The 24,405-nt window shown below is 52.8% G+C and overlaps 1 pseudogene; it reads right to left on the reverse strand.

The window, feature by feature from the left end:
• Positions 1-23,779, reverse strand: part of LOC120381549 — a 177,524-nt pseudogene extending 153,745 nt beyond the window's left edge.
• Positions 23,780-24,405: the final 626 nt, after the last annotated feature.

Here is a 24,405-nt window from a genome sequence, read left to right on the forward strand (position 1 = left end):
GCAGCTCCGGCCTCTCCTGCCCCGCCAGCCGCACCCAGGGGAGCCCTGGGCCCCAGGCTCTGTCCCCACCTGGAGCCCAGCGGGGCCGGGGGCAGCTCCTGCTGCAGCTGAGAACAGCGGCTCCGCTCCGGCCCGGCGGCTCCAGCGCTGCTGGCAGCACGTGGCCACCAGGAGCAGCTGCTGGGCCCGGGCTCCTGCGTCACAATGTGCCAGAGCCCCGCCCCAGGAGCTGCCCTGCCCCGGGCTGTGCCAGAGCCCCGCCCCAGGAGCTGCCCTGCCCCCGGGCTGTGCCAGAGCCCTGCCCCAGGAGCTGCCCAGCCCCGGGCTGTGCCAGAGCCCCGCCCCCAGGAGCTGCCCCGCCCCGGGCTGTGCCAGAGCCCCGCCCCAGGAGCTGCCCTGCCCCGGGCTGTGCCAGAGCCCCGCCCCCAGGAGCTGCCCTGCCCCTGGGCTGTGCCAGAGCCCCGCCCCAGGAGCTGCCCCCTCTGGGATTTGTTCTCCTGCCTCCTACTTCCCAGCACCCCCACCCCAGCTGCTCCCTTCCTGTGTCTGCAAACACCCCAGGGCAGGCTGCAGCGCTCGCTGGGGCTGGCTCCAGTGGCTGAAGTTGCCTCCATCTTTGCTCACCTGGGGCGGAGGGATGAAGAGAGGAGATGGGCCCAGGTGTGAAAGCAGAATCAGGGGCAGGGAAAGAAGGACTCTTGGAAAGGTGGGTTTTTTGGTGGGGGCAGGTGTGATCCAAATGGAGTCAGAAGAAGTTGGGCAGCAGAGGCTCAGGGCCTCCTTCCCAGCACCGCCCCTGAAACAGCTGTGGGCCAAAAAGGAAGGTTTGGGGGGAGGGAGAAGAAATGGCCCCCATAGGGTGACCAGATCTCACTGTCACACCCCTCTTCACCCCTAGCCCCCTGCTGGCCTGCTGCCTCTCCAGCTAGTCAGTCCCCACCCACCACTCCCCTCCTTTCACCTCCTCCCTCCCCAGCCAGAAACCCCCCTGCCAGCCCCAAGAGCCCCAGCTGGCTCACTGCTCACCTCTGTGCCCACCTGCCACTCACCCACCCGCTCCCCCACCTGCTCCCCATTTGCCCTCTCACCACCCCCAAGTGTAAAGCCTCATTCAGAGACCCAGGGGTCAATCAGTGCAATACCAAAAATTAAACTACTGAAAATGGTGCCCCCCTCCAGCCACTGACGTTTTGGACTAGAAAGCTTTGCCCCAGACATCCCCTTCAGAAGACATCCCCAGACCGGCTGAGGGATACTGGTGTGACCTCACCTGGCAGCCCCCAAAGAAGGAATTGGGGGGACTAAATGGACAGGGCCCCTCTCTAGCTGAAGCCTGGCAAGGGAGGTACGTGGATCCCACCAGAAGTTAAAATGAAAAGTGAGGGAGGGGAGGCTCTGCTGGACCTGGGCAGCTCTAGATACAGCACCAGGCACGTAGCAGGATTTCCACTCCTGAACCATGGAAGCAGGAATTGACTTTTCCTTTCCAGGTTTAGCTAATGTTCAGAAAGGGAATCTAGCACCTGCCTTCAAGATTTGAATACCTCAACATTCAGGAGTGCTCCAGCTCAGTTTGGGCAGCTGTTTTCTTCCAAATCAAATATACTGATCCACTGTCATTTGCTGTAGAAAAAGTAGGATAAAATTGAGCAAGAAATGCTTCCCAGGGGTTATTAGGACTGGAATTGCAGCCATTGCCTTTTTGTTTGTTTTTGTTTTATTTGTTTAAAATGGAAGACAGTGATATTGCATTGGCAAATTCCCCATAGAAACAAAGAGTGGAACAAAAGAATAATAAAGGCACCTCAACTTTTCCTCATGTATGGAGGACAGTCTTACAATATGCATCCAGATCTCCTCCAATCACACAAGCTGAAAATTGTTCCACTTTACTGCAGCTCTGTAACCATATGGGAACCAGTCCTGTCTGTGTTCTGTGCACATCCAAAATCCCTGCTGAATGACCCACATGGGAGCAAGTTACCAGTGACCCAGGGCTGGGGTGGAAGAAGAGTGCAGGGGTATGTGTGTGGGGGGAGAGCCCAGGGCTGGGGTGGCAGGGAGGTGCAGGGGGGAGCCCAGGGGTGGGGTGGGGGAAGCCAAACAATTTTTTTGCTTGGGACGGCAAAAAATCTAGAGCCGGCCCTGCCTCCACGCACGTTGAGGTAGGTAGGAGCAGATCATTATTATCCCTACTCGAAAGAGGGAGAAGCTAAGGCTGAGAAAGGAGAATTGACTTGTCTTAGGTCACACAGCCAGACAAGTGGCAGAGTTGGGAATAGAACCCAAAGCCCTGATTTTCAAACTAACCATCGGATCTTGAATTTCAGACATTGAGTGACCTGAATAAAGTGCTCTCAGATATGCGACAGACCAACAACAGTGCACAGGAATTATTCAGCAAGTATTTGAGGAGAACTGCAATGTTAGAGAGAATCATGAACTGCTCAGAGACCATTAATGCAGAGAAGCAGCAAAATTAATGAAACATAGAACTGGTTCTGATTTATTTCCTTGGTCTTAAAAGAGAACAAGGACCTGAGTCTCCTCCCTGTCAGTAACCCCCTGCTCAGCCAATCAGGGTCGAGACTGAGGACGGGAGGCTGAGGGTTCTCACCAGAGAGCCCAAAGGATGGCCCAGGTCATTGGTAGGGATCACTGCCCGAGCACTATTTCAGCCCCACATTTTTGGGTGGAGCTCCGACAGTGGGAGCTGCAGAGCCCTCTCCCACAACACACACACACACGGTAGTGGGAGGGGAATAGGAGAAAGGACAAAAGAAGGAAGAGACGAAGAGAAAGGAGGGAGGCAGGGAGGAAAAGGTGAAACACAAAGGACAAACCCTAATGTCCCCAGTGATTCTAAGGGACAAAATCCCAGGTGCGGAATAAAATTCTGCCTCCTTAAGCTCGTGTTTTCCATGCCTAGAATTCAACTGTCACCAGCTGGATCAGACTGAACAGGTTTCAAACTTCCAGGAGGCTCTTACCTTGTAAACAGGGATGGCTGTTTTCCAGTAAAATCACTAAAAGGGAAGGAGAAAACTCGAAAGAGGTTCCTCCTGGCGCTCACGTCCGTGAACCCGAATACTCTCTCAGTCCTCAAAGAGAGACCTGGAGAAGGAGACTTGCTGCAGCAAAGCCACAGGGGTCTCTGAGGTTTCCCTGGCCCCTCGCCCCTGTCCTGCCTGGCTGATGTCAGCATCTCTCTGTGAGGTCACCACCTCCCCACCACCTTGGACCAATAGTCTGAGGTCCCGCCAAAGGCCTTTGTGATGTCACTGCCACACCCCTCCCTTGCTGTGCCAATGTCCTGCCCCTGGCCAGGCACTTTGGAGGTTTGAGCTACTCCCTGTGGATCACCCCACTCAAGGAGTGTTCGTTCTAGGCAGCAAGCCGGCTAGACAGGGAAACATCAGACGCTGCTCCCAATGCTACACTCAGATTTTCAGAAATGAGTCAACTTTATGGCCAGAAGAGATCATTAGAGCATCTAATCTGACCCCCTGCATATCACAGGCCTCCTGTATGACACAAGAGCTACTTTTGGGGCAAACACATTGCAGAAAGGCATCTAGTCTTCATGAAATGACATCAAGAGATGGAGAATCCACCACTTCCCTTGGTAGTTTGTTCCTGTGGTGAATCATCCTCGCTGTTGAATATTTGTGCCTTAGTTATAATATGAATTTGTCTCTTTTCACCTTCCAGCCACTGGGTCTTGTTATGCCTTTCTCTGCTCGATTCAAGAGCCCTTTAATACCCAGTCTTTTCTCTCCATTAAGACACTTCAACACTTCAGTGAAGTCACCTTTCAATCTTCTTTTGATCAGCTAAACAGGTTGAGCTCTTTCAATAGGTCACTAGAAGGCATTTTTCTCCAGCCCTCAGAACATTTGGTGGATCTTTGCTGTCCCAAACTCTAATTTCACAACATCTTTTTCAAACGAGGACACCAAAACTGGAGGCAGTATTCCAGTATCAGTCTCTCTGATGCCATGTCACCTCTTGTGACGTTATTGACATAATCTGTAACTGTATAGATCACCGTTGCGACCACTGTTCTATATTTGCAGCCAATATTGTATAAAGGCTGTTGTGTAAGGGGTCTATGGAGAGATTCTGATTGGCTGATAATGATGCTCTCTCTAGATGTGTATCATTTTTGTAGTTGACGTTATGAATATTGGTTCTATGCTGCCCGTATTTCAAACTTGTGCTCTGCTTCTGGGAAACACCCCAGACAAGTTGGTGTCAGTTCTGCCTAGCTGGCTTGATGCAGGTTAGGGAAATGTGAGAACCACTACACTACAGAAACTCCATTACAGTGCACTGCCCTGCCCTGCCCTCAAATTCCCTGCACTTTGGTGGTGCTCACCCTGGCACACACTGATGGGCGAACCTGGAGAAACTGGCAGCAGCTCTTTGGTGGGTCAGCTGGAAGAGCAGAGGACTGGAGCCAGGGATCAGGAAGTCGTCCTTACATCACCCTTGTGACTCTAGCTTGAAGGGGAGCTTCTTTTTCTTCCCCTTGCTGAGAAGCAGCAAGAGAAGAAAGAAAGGTCCCGTGGGGCAACTGGGTGCAGAAGCCAATGCTGCCTTTTCCTGCAGTGAAGCCCAAAATGAGGGACTTGCATTGAGTAAAGGCAGTGCTGGGCTTCCAGGAAAGAGCCCACTGCTGCAGGAAGAGGGATGAAACAGCCTGTTGAAACCTGGGATTGAACCAGGGACCTTTAGATCTTCAGTCTAATGCTTTCCCAACTGAGCTACTTCAGCACCTGCAGGGGATCTTTTTGGGCTGCTGTTTCTCACCTTGGAGTTTAGTCTCCATAAACCATCTCTCCAGTCAACAATGGCCAATGCAAGATGGACATAGCTTGCTATTTTAGCCCTTGGAAACATCATCAATTAGTCTCTGGATCTCTTTAATGCTGCACTTCAGTTCATGGTGGAAAGGTGAGAGAAGCAACCTTTGAACAAAGGGCCTGGGGTTAACATCCTAACGCTGTCTGTCTCCGACTGTAACACTATTTAATACCGGCCCACCCTGTGCTGGTGAGTGCTCCATTGCTAGATGTTAGTACATTTCAGTTACTGTCAAAATTAAAAGTTTCTATATGCTTAAAAGAAATGATTTTTTAATTTGCTTGTATACGGCATGAATAAATACAGATTTACACATCCTAGCATGAACATTTATTGTCTTATATGATAGAGAAAATCCTGCATCCAGATTGTGCATCAAAATCATGAAATGAGCTACAAATGCAATAAAAATAAGGTATTCAATGGTTTAACATATGGAGTGGGGGTGGGGGGCACTGAAGACACGTCTTGCCTGGGATGCCACTTGGTCTAGGGGAGGCCCTGTCAGGGAAAGCAGGAGTTAGTCTCACACGCCTATTTCCAGGCTGTAATCTGTGGGCGCCCTGCTCTGGGGGAGGGATCGCGGCAGCCCAGACTCAGGGCTGGAACAGGCCCCGGATGGAGGGGGTGGTTGCAGGGTTTGCAGCGCTCTGATGTCTCAGACAATGTGTCTCCCCAAAGCCTCAGATCTGCGTCCCCAGAAGGCTCCTGTGCTGCCTCTGCTCCTTTCACAGTCTATAGCAAGGAGCAGCAGCAAGGGTCAGGTATGAGCCATAGGCACTAGGTGGGGGGCAGAGGCTTCAGGAGGAAACCCAGCCCCCAGAGCAGAGGGGGATAGGAGGCTTTTTCTCTCTCCTTAGCCATGGGCTATAGCTCCGAGAGCTCTGTGAAATGCCTCCCCGCCCACAGCCTGGGGAAGGGGAAGGAGTCTCTGGTTCTAGCTCGATTTGGAGGAGGATCACTGGACCCTAGAACCACTCGCTGCCCTTTCCCGGAGAAACCTGTGATGCCCAGAACGGGGCTGAGATAAATGCTGACAGGAGCCAGGAATTGCTCCCCTGGAATAGCAGCAGAATTGGGCAGCTGGAAATCTCCCCAAAGGAGCTGAAGCCTTGGTGGGTCAGACATAGATGCCCCAGGTACTGCATGGGGGGGGGCTTAGGTTTGTTTCTGGACAAGAGCAGTGAGAGTTTTATTGCCTCAACATTTCAGTAGAAAAATTCAGACCCAACTTGTGTCTGGTGGGGAGGTCAGTAGCGGTTTCTTTGGGTTTGATTTAGTTTGTTTTCTCATTCTCGTTGTAAAAGCCTTTGATGGTTTTGATGGGAACAGTGTTTGTGGAAGGCCAAGGACAAGTAAGAAAAGTTAAAAATCTGCGTTGGAGTGAGGGGGTCTGTGTGGGCCAGGGCAGGGGTGGAGATTTTAATGGGGAGGGGGTTAGGGGATAAACGAGAGGCTTTTGCGGGAACACAGGGGGATGTTTTGCAGTTTAACCTCCCCACTTTCCTGTGCTGCTGCCCAGCTCTGACCCCACTGACACCCCTGTGACGAAGGGGGAATTTTCTGGATGTTTTGTTTGCATCTTGTGTGTACCTCAGTTTCCCCTATTTGTTGCACGATTATCTAGGTTAAAGGTCCAAAATGTGGGGTGCCCCCTGCCAGGGGGATGGAGTAACATTCAGGGGGATGCAACTGGGCCTGGGCCAGCCCCCATGGGGGTGCGGAGGGGGAGCCACCCAGCTCCACTCTTGGCTCCAGCCCCAGCTCTGGCCCCTGCCTCAGCCCCCTTACCCCTGTCTGTGTCCCTTCCTCCTTAGCTGCGGCCCCACTCCCAGCCACGACCCGGGGGGAGCATGGACAGGGGTGGGGGGCATGACCCTGAAGTGTTTTGGGACCACTGATCTCGGTGGTGGGACAAGGGGGGTAAATCTTGGCAGAGACCCCCAAAGGGCAGGTGTGGCTGCTGTCGAGCTGCCTGGGCCCAGACAATGGCCACAAATTCTGTCTCCTAGCAACCGATGGCCGGGGCGCACCTGCTGCAAGAGGCCAGCTGGCCGGGAGGAGTCGGAGAACAAAGAACGAGCTGGAGGCCAGGTGAGCAGGTTGCCAGGGAAACAGGACAAAGGACAGACGAGGGGCAAAGGGCCTGGCTGAGTCGGGCTGTTGGGAGCAAGGAGTCTGCTGGGTTGGGGACTCGAGGGGAGAGCCCAGGCTCTGAGTTCGGGGTCTGCCCAAGATGGACGTTGCTGAATCTTCTTGTGCGAACACAGAACTTTCCCAGGCTGGATTCCAGACCCCTAACAAAGCTTCTGTTGTACAGCGCTGGCTGAGAGTCACTGGGGACTGTGGAAGTTGGGGGTGCAGGACTCCCCTTCGTGGGGGGGGGCTTTCCGAGGTGTCCGATTCAGGTGGACTCACTGCAGGAAGCTCCTGGTGTGGACCAGGGGGGCTGAAAGGTCCAAGGTCAGTCCCAGGAGGGGCTGAAGCCAAGGAGGCTTCTCCCAGTGAGAGCATCCCCTGGGGGTGTCACACTGAGGAGGCTCCTGCCTGGGTTTGACTCAGAGCTGTTCCAGAGCACGGAGCCTGTGTGCCCGTCACAGCCCCGCAGCATGTGACCTACAGGCTCCACTCTGGCAAAGCTCCCTGTCCCTGGGCTTTAGCATCACTAGCCCCTGCTTAGTGACTAGGGGTCAGTTTAGGGCAGCGGACCCCAAAATGTGGGGTGTGACTCCTAGGGGGACACAGAGGAAGATTGATGCGGGCACCTCAGGGCCTGAGCCAGCCCCCATGGAGGGCAGGGAGGGAGCCCCACTCAGCCCCACTCTGTCCCAGCTCTTCCCCAATCCCACCCTCAGCCTGGGCCCCTGGCTCCTGGCCCGGCCTCGACCCCCTGACCCCTGTCCGCACCCCCCTCCCCAGCAAGCACTGGCCCCACTCCCAGCCCCGGTTCTCGACCGCGGCTTCCGAGGGGCCACAGCTATGGATACGAGGGCGCAGTGTGAAATGTTTGGGGCCCACTGGGTTAGGGTGACGTCCTCAATCACTTCTCTGCAGTCCAATGAAAGTGATTCCTCCCCCACCCACCCCTCCATCAGGACGGCCTAGGTACGTTCCGCTGCCCTTCACTCGTACAGGAAGGAGAATAACATTTCATTGCACTCAATGCTAAAGTGATTTGCAACCCACCACCATCCCAAACTGGTCATTTTGGGGAAGCGGCCCCATCGTGCTGCATAGCTAGGCAGAGCAGGGGTGTCTGTGCAAACACGGCCTGTTCCTGAAGTCTTCCCCCAGCTCCTCACTAGATGTGAGGGGGGAGCTCATTCAGCCCCTGCTTACGCTTAGTATTTAAAAACTCCTTAGTGGCCCTCTCTCTGCCGGCCTTAGATTTCTCCTCCTGTCCACTTCTTGATAGCTCAGATGAGGTGGCCGAGTGGTTAAGGTGATGGACTGTTAATCCATTGTGGTCTGCACACATGGGTAAAAATCCCATCCTCAGCGGCTGCATTTAGTCTTCACCCTCCTTTATAGACAACCGTCTCCCCCCTTTGGTACAATGACAGATCAAACAATGTTGCTTCTTGCAAACAAAAACCTTCTCAGAATCTCTCCCCCACCCCACCCCCGTTGCTTCAAATAAAATGTCTAAATACCAGATTTCTAAAACAATTCTCTAGTCCGGCATTTCTTAGTTTTTATCTCAAAAGGGAACAGCCTCATAATCTCCCCCAAACACCCTGGGACCTCCCCAAATAATTAAACTACCCGCAACCTGAGCAAGGCCACAACAGTGAACCAGAGCTAGTGCCTAGGCCAAGCTGTTCTGAAGGAGGCAACTCAACCATTTTCTCTCTGCTTCCCTTGGCAAAGTCTGACTGAGAAAACAGAATTCCCCAAACTGAAAATTTTCTGCTGAAAAACCACTACTAGTCTGTTTGGGGACTTTGGTTTGAATGTACTATTATTATTCTCTTCTGATTTCTGAATCAGTTTTGTCATCCAGGTGTGTTTCCAGCTGTTGAGTTGTGGGGGAGAGAGGCCAACTGATAATGTCTCTACCCCCCCTTTCATAGTTTCTTCCAGCTGGCTAGGAAGTACCTTTGCTAGGATGTGAGCAAGCAGTGTCCATTGTCGCTGTGCTATCTCGGAGACGTCTGCATTGTACATGGTTCCTGGGATAGTCCTTGGCAGTGTGGATCCCAGCAGCGGTCTGGCTCCTCCCTTGTCACACCTGAAAGGCTGGTGGAGGGCATTTCCCAACCTCATCTCAGTAACACACACAGAACAAAACTTCCCAGCCAATGCTACACACACAATCCAACACAATATTAATGTTCAACTGACCAAGACTTTTGAAATGACACCTCACCAGGCAGACTTTGTACAAACCGTATCATCATTGTATGAGACTGGTGAATATGGGGCTTCCAGGGTGCTGCTTTGAGTACAGCGAGCCACACCTGGGCTGACATTGCAATGGAGACGTACCCTTAGAGTCCATCTCTCCTGGGATAAAGATGGCAGCATGGCTGGCCTGGACCATCTGACGTGGGCTCATGAAGCTAAAGCTGAGAGGCTAAAAACTGTGGTGCAGATATTTGTGTTCACACTGAAGCCTGGGTTCGGAAACCCTCACCCCTCGTGGGTCTCAGAGACTGGGCTCAAGCCCATCTGTCTGCACTGTAATTTTATAGTCTTGCAGCCCAAGCCCCATAACCCTGAGTCAGCTGACCCGGGCTTTGCGACAGGTGCCCTGGGTGTGTTAATCACAGTGTAGACATAACATTAGGCTACGTCTCCAGTGCAATGAAACACCCACGACTGGCCCGTGTCACGTTAATCAGGCTCGTGCGGCTTGGGCTGTAAAGTTGCAGTGTCTGTGTCTTGGCTCAGGCTCAGTCCTCTGCTCCAGGAGCCCAGAAGGTTGGGAGGGGGTTTAGCAAGTGGAAATGGTAAAACCGCAGGGGAGTATTACCCTGGACTCATGGCATTTCTCCATCAGTCTGTCTGCTTTGGGGCGGGGACAATGACATGTCCTGCTGCATTCGTCATTTCAAAGGATGGTTTAGGATTTTCATTCTCAGACACGGTGCACAAAATAGGACTCAACCCTCGGCATAAACTAAACGAGCTGCCCACAGATTCTGGCAGCCACAATGAACATTTGGTGTGAGAGCTCAGACCTGCCCCTGTCCCAGAGGGAGGAGGTTGTCTGAGAGGGGACTGGACCACTGACCTATCAGCTCCTAACTCCCAAACTTTCAGTAACTCTATCCTCAGTGCCTGTGAGTGTAATTTAAACCATAAGAAAAACCACACTAGGCTAGACCGAAGGTCCATCTAGCTCTGAATCTTGTCTTCTGACAGTAGCCAATACCAGGTGCCCCAAAAGCAACTCAGTAAGGTACCACTGGAACTTGAACCCAGGATCTCCTGTATACAAAACAGTGGTTTTAGCCAGCTAAGCCATGGTGCCTAGAGTTGCTGAAGGGATCATGTCTGCACACACCTGACTCTCTGCCAACCTCCATCTGGGCCTGACAAGCTTTGCTGGTGTTTGGATTCAGTAAAGCAGAGGAGCAGGTGAAGTTTTACTCCCAAGGTTCTTTGGACAGGTCTACACTACAAAATTAGATCGGTGTAACTACATTACTCAGGGGTGTAAAAAATTTACCTCCCTAAGCAATGCAGTTATATCAGCCTAACCCCGGTGCAGATAGCGCTGTGCCAACAGGAGGGCTTCTCCCATCAACATAGCTTGGGGAGGGGCTTGGTTAGTGAAGATGAAGAGAATAGGTGGCCCATGGCTCTTGCATTTGGGGAGGCTGGGTGTGAGCGCTGGAAGCTCCCTAGAAGTGGGGGGCCCATTGGTGCCCAGACCATGGCACTGCCCCCCCCACCCTTCTCCTCTCTCTGAGGTCCCACCTGTGCTCCCCCCTTGCTCCTATTTGGCCACTTCCCACCCCCGCTCTTCCTCTTTGGCTGAGGACTGCTGAGCCACCTTTCGCTCGCTCCCCTCCTCCCCCAAGGCCTTCCTGCCTGCTGCTCGTGCCTCTCCACCCCCTACCACACGGTCTGCCCACCAGCCGCCACCGCCACCTCTCTGACCCGTCCCTGCAACCCACCCTGCCCACCACCCACACCTCTCTGCCTCTCCCTTGAGACCTGCCCTGCACCACTTGCACCTCTGTGCCCCTCCCCTGAAACCTCCCTGCCCACTGCCCCCACCTCTCTGCCCCCTCCTCCAAGACCAGCCCCACCCCGGAGACCCACCCAGTCCACGTCTTTCTTCGGTCGTCTGTTGTTATTCCATGAAACATCAAGAATGGAATAAAAAGCTGAGTTTACTCCAGGGTGAGGAAAGAAAGGAGCCACCAAGCCCCTGGCATTGCTGCTTTAAAGTGTTTTAATTAAACCGCTGTTGCATGTCCACAATATGCCCCTTGTGTCACCAGAGCACATCCACGCTAGCATCTCTTGGATCGCCAGACAGCAGTGCACTGTGGGTAGCTATCCCACTGTGCAACAGGTGCAGGGTGATTTGAGAAGGGTTTGCGATGTCTCAGAGGATGGCATAGCATCACACGATACAGGTTTCTCCATCCCATTGTTCCATGGGCATCCTACTGGATTGCGAGCTGCTTTTCAACTGCAGTGTGGAGACTGTTTGTGTGTGGGGAGAGACAGTGTGTGTGTTGGGGGAGTGTGTGTATTGGGGAAGAGTGAGTGTGTTGAGGTAGGTAGGAGCGGATCATTATTATCCCTACTTGAAAGAGAGAGAAGCTAAGGCTGAGAAAGGAGAATTGACTTGTCTTAGGTCACATGCCCAGGCAGGGGCAGAGTTGGGAATAGGACCCAAGAGCCCTGATTTTTCAAACTAACCATCGGATCTTGAATTTCAGACATTGAATGACCTGAGTAAAGTGCTCTCAGATGACAACAGTAGTGCACAGTAATTATTCAGCAAGTATTTGAGGAGAACTGCAATGTTAGAGAGAATCATGAACTGCTCAGAGACCATTAATGCAGAGAAGCAGTAAAATTTATCAAACACAGAACTGGTTCTGACTTATTTCCTTGGTCTTAAAAGAGAACATAAAGGACCTGAGTCTCCTCCCTGTCAATAACCCCCTGCTCAGCCAATCAGGGTAGAGACTGAGGACAGGAGGCTGAGGGTTCTCACCAGAGAGCCCAAAGGATGGCCTAGGTCACTGGTGGGGATCACTGCCCGAGCACTATTTCAGCCCCACATTTTTGGATGGACCTCCCACAGTGAGAGCTGCAGAGCACTCCCCCGCAATACACACACACACACACCTCTCCTAATGTTGGGAGGGGAACAGGAGAAAGGACAAAAGAAGCAAGAGACGAAGAGAAAGGAGGGAGGGAGGGAGGAAAAGGTGAAACAAAAACAACAAATCCTAATGTCCCCGGTGATTATAAGGGACAAAATCCCAGGTGCGCCATAAACTTCTGCCTCCTTAAGCTCGTATTTTCCATGCCTAGAATTCAACTGTCACCAGCTGGATCAGACTGAACAGGTTTCAAACCTCGAGGAGGTTCTTACCTTCTAAACAGGGACGGCTGTTTTCTAGTAAAATCACTAAAAGGGAAGGAGAAAACTCAAAAGAGGTTCCTCCTGGCGCTCACGTCTGTGAACCCGAATACTCTCTCAGTCCTCAAAGAGAGACCTGGAGAAGGAGACTTGCTGAAGCAAAGCCACAGGGGTCTCTGAGGTTTCCCTGGCCCCTCGCCCCGGTCCTGCCTGGCTGATGTCAGCATCTCTCTGTGAGGTCACCACCTCCCCACCACCTTGGACCAATAGTCTGAGGTCCTGCCAAAGGCCTTTGTGATGTCACTGCCACACCCCTCCCTTGCTGTGCCAATGTCCTGCCCCTGGCCAGGCACTTTGGAGGTTTGAGCTACTCCCTGTGGATCACCCCACTCAAGGAGTGTTCGTTCTAGGCAGCAAGCCGGCTAGACGGGAAACATCAGATGCTGCTCCCAATGCTACACTCAGTTTTTCAGAAATTAGTCGACTTTATGGCCAGAAGAGACCATTAGAGCATCTAATCTGACCCCCTGTGTATCACAGGCCTCCTGTAGGACACAATAGCAGGTGAGGGTGGGGGGCTGAGGAGGCGAGTGGGAGGGGCTGGTGAGCCGGCAGCAGGGGACTGAGGAGACGAGCTATGAGTCAGTGGCTGACCTGTTCTGCTGATCTGGTCTGGCTCCCAGCCCCTCTCCAAGGGTTGCAGCTGTCTGGAGGTGCTGCCTTCCTCAGTCCCACCTCATTCACTCCACAGGCAACTGATTACCAAGTGGGGGGAAGATCTTATTCTACTTCTAGCAAAAAGACAGTTTTCTTTTACCTTAATTATACTATCTTAGGGGCCCGCTATAACTTATTAACACGGTTCAATACCACCATTTGGGCAGGCGGGTGCTTGGGATGGTGGGTTTGTTCCCAGGGGGGGGGTGGCGCTTGGGGGGGATTGTTTCGGGGAGGGGCTTGGCGGCGCTGGGGGGTGGTGTTCAGTGAGGCAGGGGTTTCATCCTCAGCTGTTTTCTTTGGAGTAATATGGCCTCGCTGCTTTACGAGTTGTGCAGGCCTAGACTACTCCACAGACTCTGGACTCAGCATTCAAGTATCCTGCAGCCTGAACTTCGCATCTGATACATTCCTCATTGGCTACCATTGTTTGCCCAGCATGGAAGTGCTTCTTGTCCAACAAGGCAGCCAGATTGAGACCCAGAGGCATGGAATGGCTCTGAAGGAATCAACTGTTTCTCTCTGTGCTTCATCTAACTTTGGATCCAAATGGTAAAAGACAGTTGTGCCCAATTTAATCATGGCATCCTTCAGGAGTGTGACCAATGCCACTTAACTAGGGAGCAGTTTCTAAAAATAGTTTACCTGGGCCACAGGTCACCATAGCTTCCATCTCGGGGGTGAAAATCAACCACTAGTACCTGCAATTTTTGCCTGAGTTCTTGTCAAATCTTTGACCTTATTTGGAGTAATTTGACACTTCTCTGATGTAGAATTCTTCACCAACCACACAACAGATCAGTAGCGACAGTGAGGTACAACTCCCCCAACTATGCCCCCTTATTTCTTTAATCTGGAGGCACAGATTTAAATTAGGGACTAAATTCAGGTGCGACTTAGAATCCCTGTAAGACACCAAATGTCAGGTCTCTATTAAAAATAGGTATCTTTCTGCAGCTATAGCACATTCAACACAGATTTCATTTTCTACACATTTGCAGCATCGCCCAGGGGTGAGCTGATGAGAAAAGTCACTTCCATTTTTCCCATCTCTACCTAGATAGGGATTGTATTTCCCAAATAATAGGCAACATGCAGCTAATGAGGAAGGAGATCTCTTCAGGAGCCACTTCCTGCAGGGCCTGGGCCACAACTGCTTTGGGAGCCCTATGCATGGGTACTTTGTTTAGTTACAAGTTATTTACGAGGGAATCCTCTTCCCAGCCCTTTAGAAAAAGTACTGACCTAACCAACTGCACAACAGGGGGATTGGGATGGTGATGGGGAATAAGGGAATCCCTCTGATTTACCCATCGTCCTCTGTTGTTACAGAGGGTGAAATGACATTTCCCCCTATCCATGCCCTGTTCCTGCTCCTTGTTGTAATTCAATATATTTTAAGTGAGAAAAATGGTAGTAAAAATATCTGCTCTGCAGCACAACCTGAACCAACATCTGAGCAACTGGGAGTGAAACAACTTCTTCCCCAAGAGTGAACTCGATGACTAACAATGGCTATGAAATGGGGGAACAGTATAACCGTGATGCTCAGGGTTTGTTTAGACTAGGGAAAGTGATGGAGTTTAGGTCAGGTCAAGGGGGAAGCTAATGCCAACCCCTGCACCTGGGTGCATCTGCACTACAATTTTTTACATTAAGATCACTAACTTGAGCAGCCAACGCCATGTACAGCCCTAGTGGATGTCAGGCACAGGTAGTTTTTGCCTCAGTGTAGCTTGTTGGGATCAAACCTCTCTCCCCACCTGGAGCTGATGAACATTCCTGGCAGGAGGGACACACACTCCTATGACTCAAAGGAAAGGAGTTGATAGAAAAGATCACAGGACTGACCCCAAAGACGGGTGAGCTGCAAAAGGCAGAAGCAGGTAACTCATCTGGGGGAGCTGAGAGACCACGGTGAAGATGGTGCAAAAATCACAATGTGGGAATTAGGAAATGTGATTTTTTTTTTAATTTTGCCCAGCCCTAGTCAAGGGATTTATAACAGTTCTCTCTTGTGTGGATTCTCTGATGTCTAATAAAATTTGAGCTGTAACTGAAGCTTTTCCCGCACTCAGAGCACATGTAGGGTGTCTCCCCTGTGTGGATTCTCTGATGTGTGATAAGGTGAAACCGCCACCTGAAGCTTTTCCCGCACTCGGAGCACGTGTAGGGCGTCTCCCCTGTGTGGATTCTCCGATGTGTGATAAGGTTTGAGCTCCGATTGAAGCTTTTCCCGCATTCAGCGCATGTGTAGGGCGTCTCCCCTGTGTGGATTCTCTGATGTGTGATAAGCTGAGAGCGCCACCTGAAGCTTTTCCCGCACTCAGAGCATGTGTAGGGCAGCTCCCCTGTGTGGATTCTCTGATGTGTGATAAGCTGAGAGCGCCACCTGAAGCTTTTCCCGCACTCAGAGCACGTGTAGGGCTTCTCCCCTGTGTGGATTCTCCGATGTGTGATAAGCTGAGAGCGCCACCTGAAGCTTTTCCCGCACTCAGAGCACATGTAGGGCATCTCCCCAGTGTGGATTCTCTGATGTGTGATAAGGTTTGAGCGCTGATTGAAGCTTTTCCCGCACTCATGGCACATGTAGCGTCTCTCTTCCAAGTTGATTCTGTTGCATGGAATAAGGTCTGAGGGGTTACTGTAGTTTTCCTCTGGCCTCTGCTGAGTCTCACAGGCTTTTGTGTTTTCTGGGAGTGCACAACTCCTGGAAACATTCCCTTTGGATCTTCCTGATAACATCCAATGTGGATCTACTTGCACAGTGTCTTCCTGCTGGGGTTTCTCCTCCTCGTTCTCACTCACCAGCCCATCGCCGGATGGGAGACAGAGAGAATCCAGACATAGGTCACTCCCTGTGCCTGAGAAAAAGGAAATGTCAGAGAGAGGAATGGAAAAAGGGATGAACAAACCAAAATATATTTGGGAGAGATCAAACCTATCAGGTGCTGATTTTCCCCAAACCCTTCCACAGAGAAGAGGGGAAGGCATCAGTTCTGGGTCCTCATTGCACCATAAATCTCGGGGAAAGTGAGATCAGGGAGGGACCTGCTGCCACTTGTCAGTCAGCATAGGAGGGAAGCCATGAGTGACATCTGCCATAATGATTCCACATCTGCAGGGAACAATCCTGAAATTGAAGAGCTCACGGGGTCTTTGTAGGGCATCCCAAATGTTTCCTGCATTCCTAAGCAGTTGTTGAGTTGTTTAACCAATTCCTCACCTGCGAAGGCAGCTCTCGGGAGCACTTCTTTCTCAGAGCCCTGGAGGTCCGGGACCCACGGTTCTTCCCCTGCTCCAGCCAAGTAGATCACATCAGGTTTGGAAATTGGAAAGCCTACTGCAGGCAAAGAAAACGAGGGAGGTCAGTGGAATTTGTGGGATACTTGTCACAAATAATATTCCATAGTTTTAACCCCATCTCATTTCTAGACAGTAACATCTGTAGCCCTCAGGATTCATCTGCTTGCCTGCATAAATATCTCTTTTCTTGTAAGTACAGTATTGTGATAGGTTTATTAATTCATATTAAAAATACGTTTGGCTGTAATGCAAGAAACCTACAGGACAAAAACCTGCATTTTAAGCAAAAGCAAAGTTAGCATAGCTATATCCTGTGCCCTTTTACCCAGAAAAGGAACTGTTTTTCCTATACCCAAATAAAGTGCCTATGCTTAGGTCTAAGACCCTTTACCTAGACCAATAAACAATGAAGAATAGCAAAGGGGATTTTTCAAAGTTGAACTCACAGACTTAACAAGTACCCCACAAGTGTGCAGATACCTGCCATCCATACGCACACACATACTAGCCTATGGAGTAAGCTGCACTCTAACATTTCTATGTGGGAAGACTGAAATTTGGGTATAAGAGGAAGGATTTCCGGCATTTATTTCTATAAAAAGAGGTAACCTACCTCACTATGGTATCCCCACCCCCACCTCGACCTCCTCCTTCTTCTCTACACTTCACCATCTTCAACTACGTATTCATGCTATGCATCTACGACAGCTATTAACCAGTAATAGGCCGCACTTATTTTCTTTTCAAACCTTAAGTTCAAAAGGGACTCAGCTAAGCTTGGTCTCTCTAAAACTTTATTTTAATTTGTGTATTAGATTATTTAGTTGAGCTAAAAAGTAAATTCCAAAGTAGCTTTGGCAGCTCTTTACATTAGTTTCCCTTGCAAGAGCTGTGAAACCAGAACCACCAGAGGCAAGGCCAACGCCAGTTTATCAAAATAGGGTGTGAATATTAACCAAACTTTGCAGCACATAATATTGTATCATCATATGTATCTCCTGAATAACAGTAATACAATTGTAACTCTGTAATTCTACCTGTTTTACAATTTACTTACTATTTCATTGAGTTTAATAAAAAGTCGTTATGACTATATCTGTCTCACTGTGAGCTTCCTGTCATACCCCCGAAGGTCCCTTTATCAATTCTGTGGAACCCGATTCGAAACACGAACTTTTATCTTCTGATCAAACAAATTGACGAGCCTAAACTCATATTAATTAATATAAATGATTAAGTATTATTATTAATGAATTGAAATAATTACAATACAAATTAAATTAAGTTGATAAATCAAATGAACATTACTAACACACTCCAAATAAGGCTACGCATCCCAAGGCCATCTTCCTTGGCTCAAAGTGGCAGGAGAGTTACTATTATAACAAATCATATTCACTATCTTAGTGCCTAAGGACCAACTAACAGTGGGTCCCCACTGTGCTAGGCAAAGTGCAAACAGAGAATAGTAGATGGCCCATGCCCTGAAGAATTTACAATCTAAATCAGGGGTAGGCAACCTGCAGCGAGCTGATTTTCAGTGGCACTCTCACTGCCTGGGTCCTGGCCCTGGTCCGAGGGGGCTCTGCATTTTAATTTAATTTTAAATTAAGCTTCTTAAACATTTTAAAAACCTTATTTACTTTACATACAACAATAGTTTAGTTCTATATTATAGACTTATAGAAAGAGACCTTCTAAAAACGTTAAAATGTGGTACTGGCACACGGAACCTTGAATTAGAGTGAATAAATGAAGACTCGGCACAGCACTTCTGAAAGGTTGCCGACCCCTGATCTAAATACACAAGACAGACAGAGACCGGGGGAAGGGCTAGAACCCACTGTTAGAATAGACATATTCAGGCCTGCCTGTAAAGCCTAGACTTTAAGAACTTAGGGGTATTTTTATCACTTGTCTTTATACCCCTGTAACTAGCTAAGAATCAAAATCTCAGTCTGCTTGTGTCTGGGCCTTCTCTCACTGTGACAGTCTGAGGCCTTGTTCTTACGCTAAGGCCTTTGGCTAAGCAGCAGGGGCAGCCATAAGCTGGGAAGCCAAGGGTCACATCCTCACATCCCAAACTCGTCACACTGAAATAAGGTGCTATTGGGCTTTTAGGAAGACGATCCTGTCCTGATAGTGCCCATCACCACCAGATAAAGAAACAGATCTTAAGATGGTTAAAGAAAACTTAGTTTGATAGCAGCCTGTCTGGCAAGAAATCCCTTCTCAACGCTTGTGGTTGTGAAACACTCATTTCTGTATTGTTTTATCTTTATGGCCACCACTTTTACCTTGTTAATCAGTCTGGTTCTCTAATTGTTTCTGTCTGCTGTATAAAAGACGGTTACTCACCGTAGTAACTGTTGTTCTTCGAGATGTGTTGCTCCTATCCATTCCAGTTAGGTGTGCGCGCCGCGCGTGCACGGCTCTTCGGAACATTTTTACCCTAGCAACTCCGGCGGGCCGGCTGGGCGCCCCCGGGAGTGGCACCGCCATGGCGCTGAATATATACCCCAGCCGGCCCGTCCGCTCCTCAGTTCCTTCTTGCCGGCTACTCCGACAGTGGGGAAGGAGGGCGGGTCTGGAATGGATAGGAGCAACAAATCTCGAAGAACAACAGTTACTACGGTGAGTAACCGTCTTTTCTTCTTCGAGTGATTGCTCCTATGCATTCCAGTTAGGTGATTCCCAAGCCTTACCTAGGCGGTGGGGTCGGAGTGAGACGTGGCAGAGTGTAAGACTGCTGAGCCGAAGGCTGCATCGTCTCTGGATTGTTGCACCAATGCGTAGTGGGAAGCGAAGGTGTGGACAGAAGACCAGGTGGCCGCTCTACAGATGTCCTGGCTGGGAACATGGGACAGGAAAGCGCCGACGAGGCTTGCGCTCTGTTGAGTGAACGGTGAGGCGGCATGGTGGCACGCGAGCAAGCTCGTAGCATGTCCAGATACATGCTGTCACCCAGGAGGAAATCCGCTGCGAGGAGACCGGCTCGCCTTTCATGCGGTCGGCAACCGCCACAAACAGCTGTGGCGAACGCCGGAAGGGCTTCGTCCGCTCGATATAAAAAGCAAGGGCCCTGCGGACGTCCAGGGTGTGAAGCTGTTGCTCACGAGGTGAGGCGTGCGGCTTCGGGAAGAAGACCAGAAGGAAGATCTCCTGATTGAGGTGAAAGGCCGACACCACCTTAGGGAGGAAGGCCAGGTGTGGTCGAAGCTGCACCTTGTCTCCGTGGAAGACGGTGTATGGTGGACTAACCGTTAGTGCCCGGAGTTCAGAAACTCGTCTTGCCGATGTAATTGCGACTAGGAAGGCTGTCTTCCAGGAGAGGTAGAGTAGAGAGCACGTGGCCAGGGGCTCGAAGGGCGTTCCCATAAGCTTGGCCAGAACGAGATTTAAATCCCAGGTTGGGGAAGGACGCTACACCGGTGGGTACAAGCGGTCCAGGCCCTTAAGGAAGCGGGAAACCATCTGGTTGGAAAAGATGGACCGACCTCCCATGGATGGACGAAAGGCGGACACGGCTGCCAGGTGCACCTTCAAGGAGGAGACCGCGAGTCCTTGTTCTTTAAGGTACCAGAGGTAGTCCAGGATTGTAGGGATAGGGACTAGGAAGGGATTAAGGCCGCGCTGATCGCACCAGAGCGCAAAACGCTTCCATTTTGCGAGGTAGGTGGAGCGAGTGGAAGGCTTCCTGCTTTCAAGTAGGACTTGCTGTACTGCCACCGAACAGCCCCTCTCTGCGTGGGTCAACCACGCAGGTACCAAGCTGTAAGATGGATGGACTGTAGGTTTGGGTGGCAGTCCTGCCGAAGTCCTGTGTGATGAGGTCCGGCCATAACGGAAGGGGAACGGGATCCCGAACGGAGAGCTCGAGCAGCAGAGTGTACCAGTGCTGCCTCGGCCAGGCCGGAGCGACGAGTATTACGTGGGTCCTGTCCCTCCAAAGCTTGAGTAGCACCCGGTGTATGAGCGGGAACGAAGGGAAGACGTAGAGGAGGTGATCAGTCCAGGAGCACAGGAATGCGTCTGACAGGGAGCCTGGGGAGCGACCCTGGTACGAACAAAACAGGTGGCACTTCCTTTTCTCCTTGGAGGCAAACAGGTCTATCTGGGGAAACCCCCACCTCTGGAAAATTGTGTGCGCCACATCCGGACGGAGAGACCACTCGTGGGAGAGGAACGATCTGCTGAGATGGTCGGCCAGCGTGTTCTGCACTCCTGGAAGAAAGGACGCTTCCAGGCGAATCGAGTGGGTCACGCAGAAGTCCCACAGGAGCATCACTTCCTTGCAGAGCAGGGAGGAGCGAGCTCCGCCCTGCTTGTTCACATAGAACATCGCCGTCGTGTTGTCCGTGAACACCGCCACGCAGTGGCCTTGCAGACGGGCGCGGAAGGCGAGACACGCCAAGCGGATCGCTCGCAGCTCCCGGACGTTGATATGGAGGGAGAGCTCTTGGGGCGACCAGAGACCTCGTGTGAAGGTCGCCCAGGTGAGCCCTCATCCCAACACTGAGGCGTCTGTGGTCATGGTGACGGATGGGCGAGGAGGGCGGAACGGGACTCCTGCACACACGACCTCTGGGTCCAGCCACCAGCTAAGCGAATCGAGGGTAGGCTTCGTGGACCGTGACCACCATGTCTATGGGGTCGCGATGCGGGCGGTACACCGACGCCAGCCAAGATTGAAATGGGCGAAGGCGCAGCCTGGCGTGCGTGGTCACGAATGTGCAGGATGCCATGTGGCCCAGGAGGTGCAGGCAGGACCGAACTGTCGTCGTGGGAAAGGTGTGTAGGTCCCGAATGATGGAGACCATTGTCTGGTGCCGAGACCGAGGGAGGCAGGCCCTGGCTAAACTGGAGTCGAGGACCACTCCGACGAACTCCACTCGTTGTGATGGAGTTAAAGTGGACTTCTCGGCATTGATGAGAAGGCCCAGGAGCCGAAATAGGGATAGTATTTCCGTCATCTGGTCCATTACCAGCTGTCGGGATGTCCCGCGAACCAGCCAGTCATCGAGATATGGGTAGACGTGTATGCGACGACGGCGGAGGGCTGCGGTAAAGACCCTTGGCGCGGTGGACAGGCCGAAGGGCAGCACCACAAACTGGTAGCGCGCGGTGTTGACCATGAAGTGCAGGTAGCGTCGATGGGGAGGGTAAATCGCGACATGGAAGTAGGCGTCCTTCATATCGAGGGCGGCAAACCAGTCTCCCGGATCCAGGGAGGGAATGGTGGTCCCCAGGGTGACCATGCGAAACTTGAGCTTGAGCAGGTACCTGTTGAGCTCCCGGAGGTCTAGTATGGGTCGGAGACCTCCTTTCGCCTTGGGGATGAGAAAATATCGGGAATAAAATCCCCTGCCCCGCATGTCGTGCGGCACCTCCTCTATGGCCCCCAAGCCCAGCAGAGTCTCGACCTCTTGTAGGAGGAATTGCTCGTGAGAGGGGTCCCTGAAGAGGGACGGGGAAGGTGGGTGGGAAGGAGGGGGCGAAACAAACTGAAGGCGGTAACCATACTGGATAGTGCGAAGGACCCAGTTGTCCGATGTTATTTGGGACCACGCCAGGAGGAAGTGGGACAGGTGGTTGTAAAATAACGGGGTAGGATCCAGGAAGGAGACTGATGGGCCGTCTTCGGCGTCCCATCAAAGGCCTGTTTGGGCCCTTGAGGGGCCTTGGAAGGGGCCTGGGCCTGGGAGCGCCTGTCGCCCGCTGGGCGACGGGGGTTCAGGGGAGCACGCCGACTATTCTCGGGCCGGGACCTGGCCTGGGTAAAGGGCCGGTAGGGCTGTTGCCGGAATGACCTCCTCTGGGTAGCCGGTGTGTGCATACCCAAGGTGCGAATGGCAATTCGACCATCTTTGAGGGTCTGAATTCTGGAGTCCGTTTTCTCCAACAAGAGACCCTAGGTGTCGAACGGGAGGTCTTGAAGGGTGTACTGCACCTCAGGCGGCAAGGTGGAGGACTGCAGCCAGGAGATACGCCGCATGGTCACACCAGAGGCCAGGGTTCTGGCTCCTGAGTCCACAGAGTCCAGAGCGGCCTGGATGGAGGACCGGGAGGCTTTTTTGCCTTCTTCCAAGAGGGCCGAAAACTCTTGACGTGAGGCGGTCGGGATCAGCTCCGAAAATTTCGCCAGGGACATCAAGATGTCAAAGGTGTAACGAGCGAAAAGAGACATCTGGTTGGCAATCCGGAGCTGGAGGCCACCCGCCGAATAGACCTTCCGGCCCAACAGGTCCATGCGCCGTGCGTCTTTGGATTTTGGCGCCAGGGAGAGCTGCCCATGCCTCTCCCAGTCATTTACGGACTGTACCACGAGGGAGTCCGGAGTCGGGTGCGTATAGAGGTACTCGTATCCGGTGGGCGGGACCGAGTACTTGCGCTCCACGCCACGCACGGTGGGAGGGACAGACGCCGGTGACTGCCAGATGGTAGTGGCATTCTGCTGAATGGTGCGGATGAAGGGCAGGGCCACCCGCAGCGGGGCCTCAGATCCAATTACGTTGGTCACAGTGTCGTCATCCTCCTGGACCTCCGCCACGGGGAGGTCGATAGCCTTCACCACCTGGCGAAGAAGGTCTTGGTGGGCCCTCAAGTCAATAGGAGGGGGGTCTGCGGTAGAAGCCCCTGCCACCGCCTCATCCGGCGAGGATGATGAGGACAGACCCTGGACCACCGCTTCTGGAGCTGGTTCTTCCAGGGGTGTGAAGCCGCCTCGGACCCTGGATGCTGAGCGGGACCAGGTGGCGACAGGGCCTCACCCGGTGGAGATGGGGGAGGTCTGCTCACCGTGGCTTCGGGCACCCTATGTTCGGCGCCCACGTGCCTTGGGGGAAAGGGGAGACCTTGAGGCTCGTGGTAGGCCCAAGGGACCCAAAAACCCCACTGCTGCGGTCCGTGGTCCTGGCCTTGGGGGACGGCCCGGAGATCTCTCCCGCTGCCCGCCGGAGAGGCGACTGAGGGCTGACGCGAAGGCCAAGACGGGGCAGAGGCGCTGAAAGATTGCGCCGTGGATGCCGGCAGTAGGTCCCTGGACAGTGTCAAGGATCGGTGCCGGTCATCGCGGTGCCGGGATGGAGAGCGGGACCAGCAACTGTTGCGGTGCTGGGAGCTCGACCGTGATCTCGACCGACGGCGTCGGGAGCGGCTTCGGGAGTGCGACCGGTACTGCGATGTTGAGCGGTACCGGGACTGCGACCGGTGCCGAGACGGGGAGCGGTACCGCGATGGTGAACGGTGCCGAGATCTGGAACGGCGTGGCGGTGACCGTCTGTGGGACCGGGACCGACGTCTCTCTCGTCCGTCAGGGGGAGGCGGCCGCATCATCGCCGGCTTGCCCGCTGACTGAACGGCCCGCACCGGCGGTGCTGGGGGCCAGAGGCTCGGTGCCTCTGTGAGCTCGATGAGCTCTCGCCGTCAAGAATGTCTCGGCGTGGACGGAGCTGCAGCTCAACCGCCGTTGGCACCGGGGAGCAGGGTGGTACCGGACTCAACGGCTCTTGCGGCGCCGGAGTCGACGGTACCGTGCCCGGTTTGTGCACCTCCACAGCCGGTACCGGAGGGGCTGGTGGTGGCTGGGCACGCGGTCCCGGCATGCGGCTTGGAGGCCGCCTGCGCCGCCTTCTGTTTCTCGTTGGAGAGGGAACGGTGCCGGGACGCCGGTGCCGGCTGCGGAGCTCGAGCAGTCTCGGTACCGGAGCGGCTTGGGGCCGCCGGTGCGCTGCGCGCCGATGACGATTTCGGTGCCGCTGGGGTCGGCTCAGGAGGTTGAAGTGTCGCCTCCATAAGGAGCTGCTTTAGGCGAGTGTCCCGCTCCTTTCTAGTTCTCGGCTTAAACGCCGTGCAGATGGGACACTTATCTGGACGATGGGTCTCCGCGAGGCAGCGCAGGCAGGAGTCGTGCGGGTCCCCGAAGCCGCACAGGGCTTAAACCCCGGTGCCTTGGGCATGAG

The sequence above is a fragment of the Mauremys reevesii genome, linkage group 14 (genome assembly GCF_016161935.1).
Source record: "Mauremys reevesii isolate NIE-2019 linkage group 14, ASM1616193v1, whole genome shotgun sequence".
NCBI lineage: Eukaryota > Metazoa > Chordata > Testudines > Geoemydidae > Mauremys > Mauremys reevesii.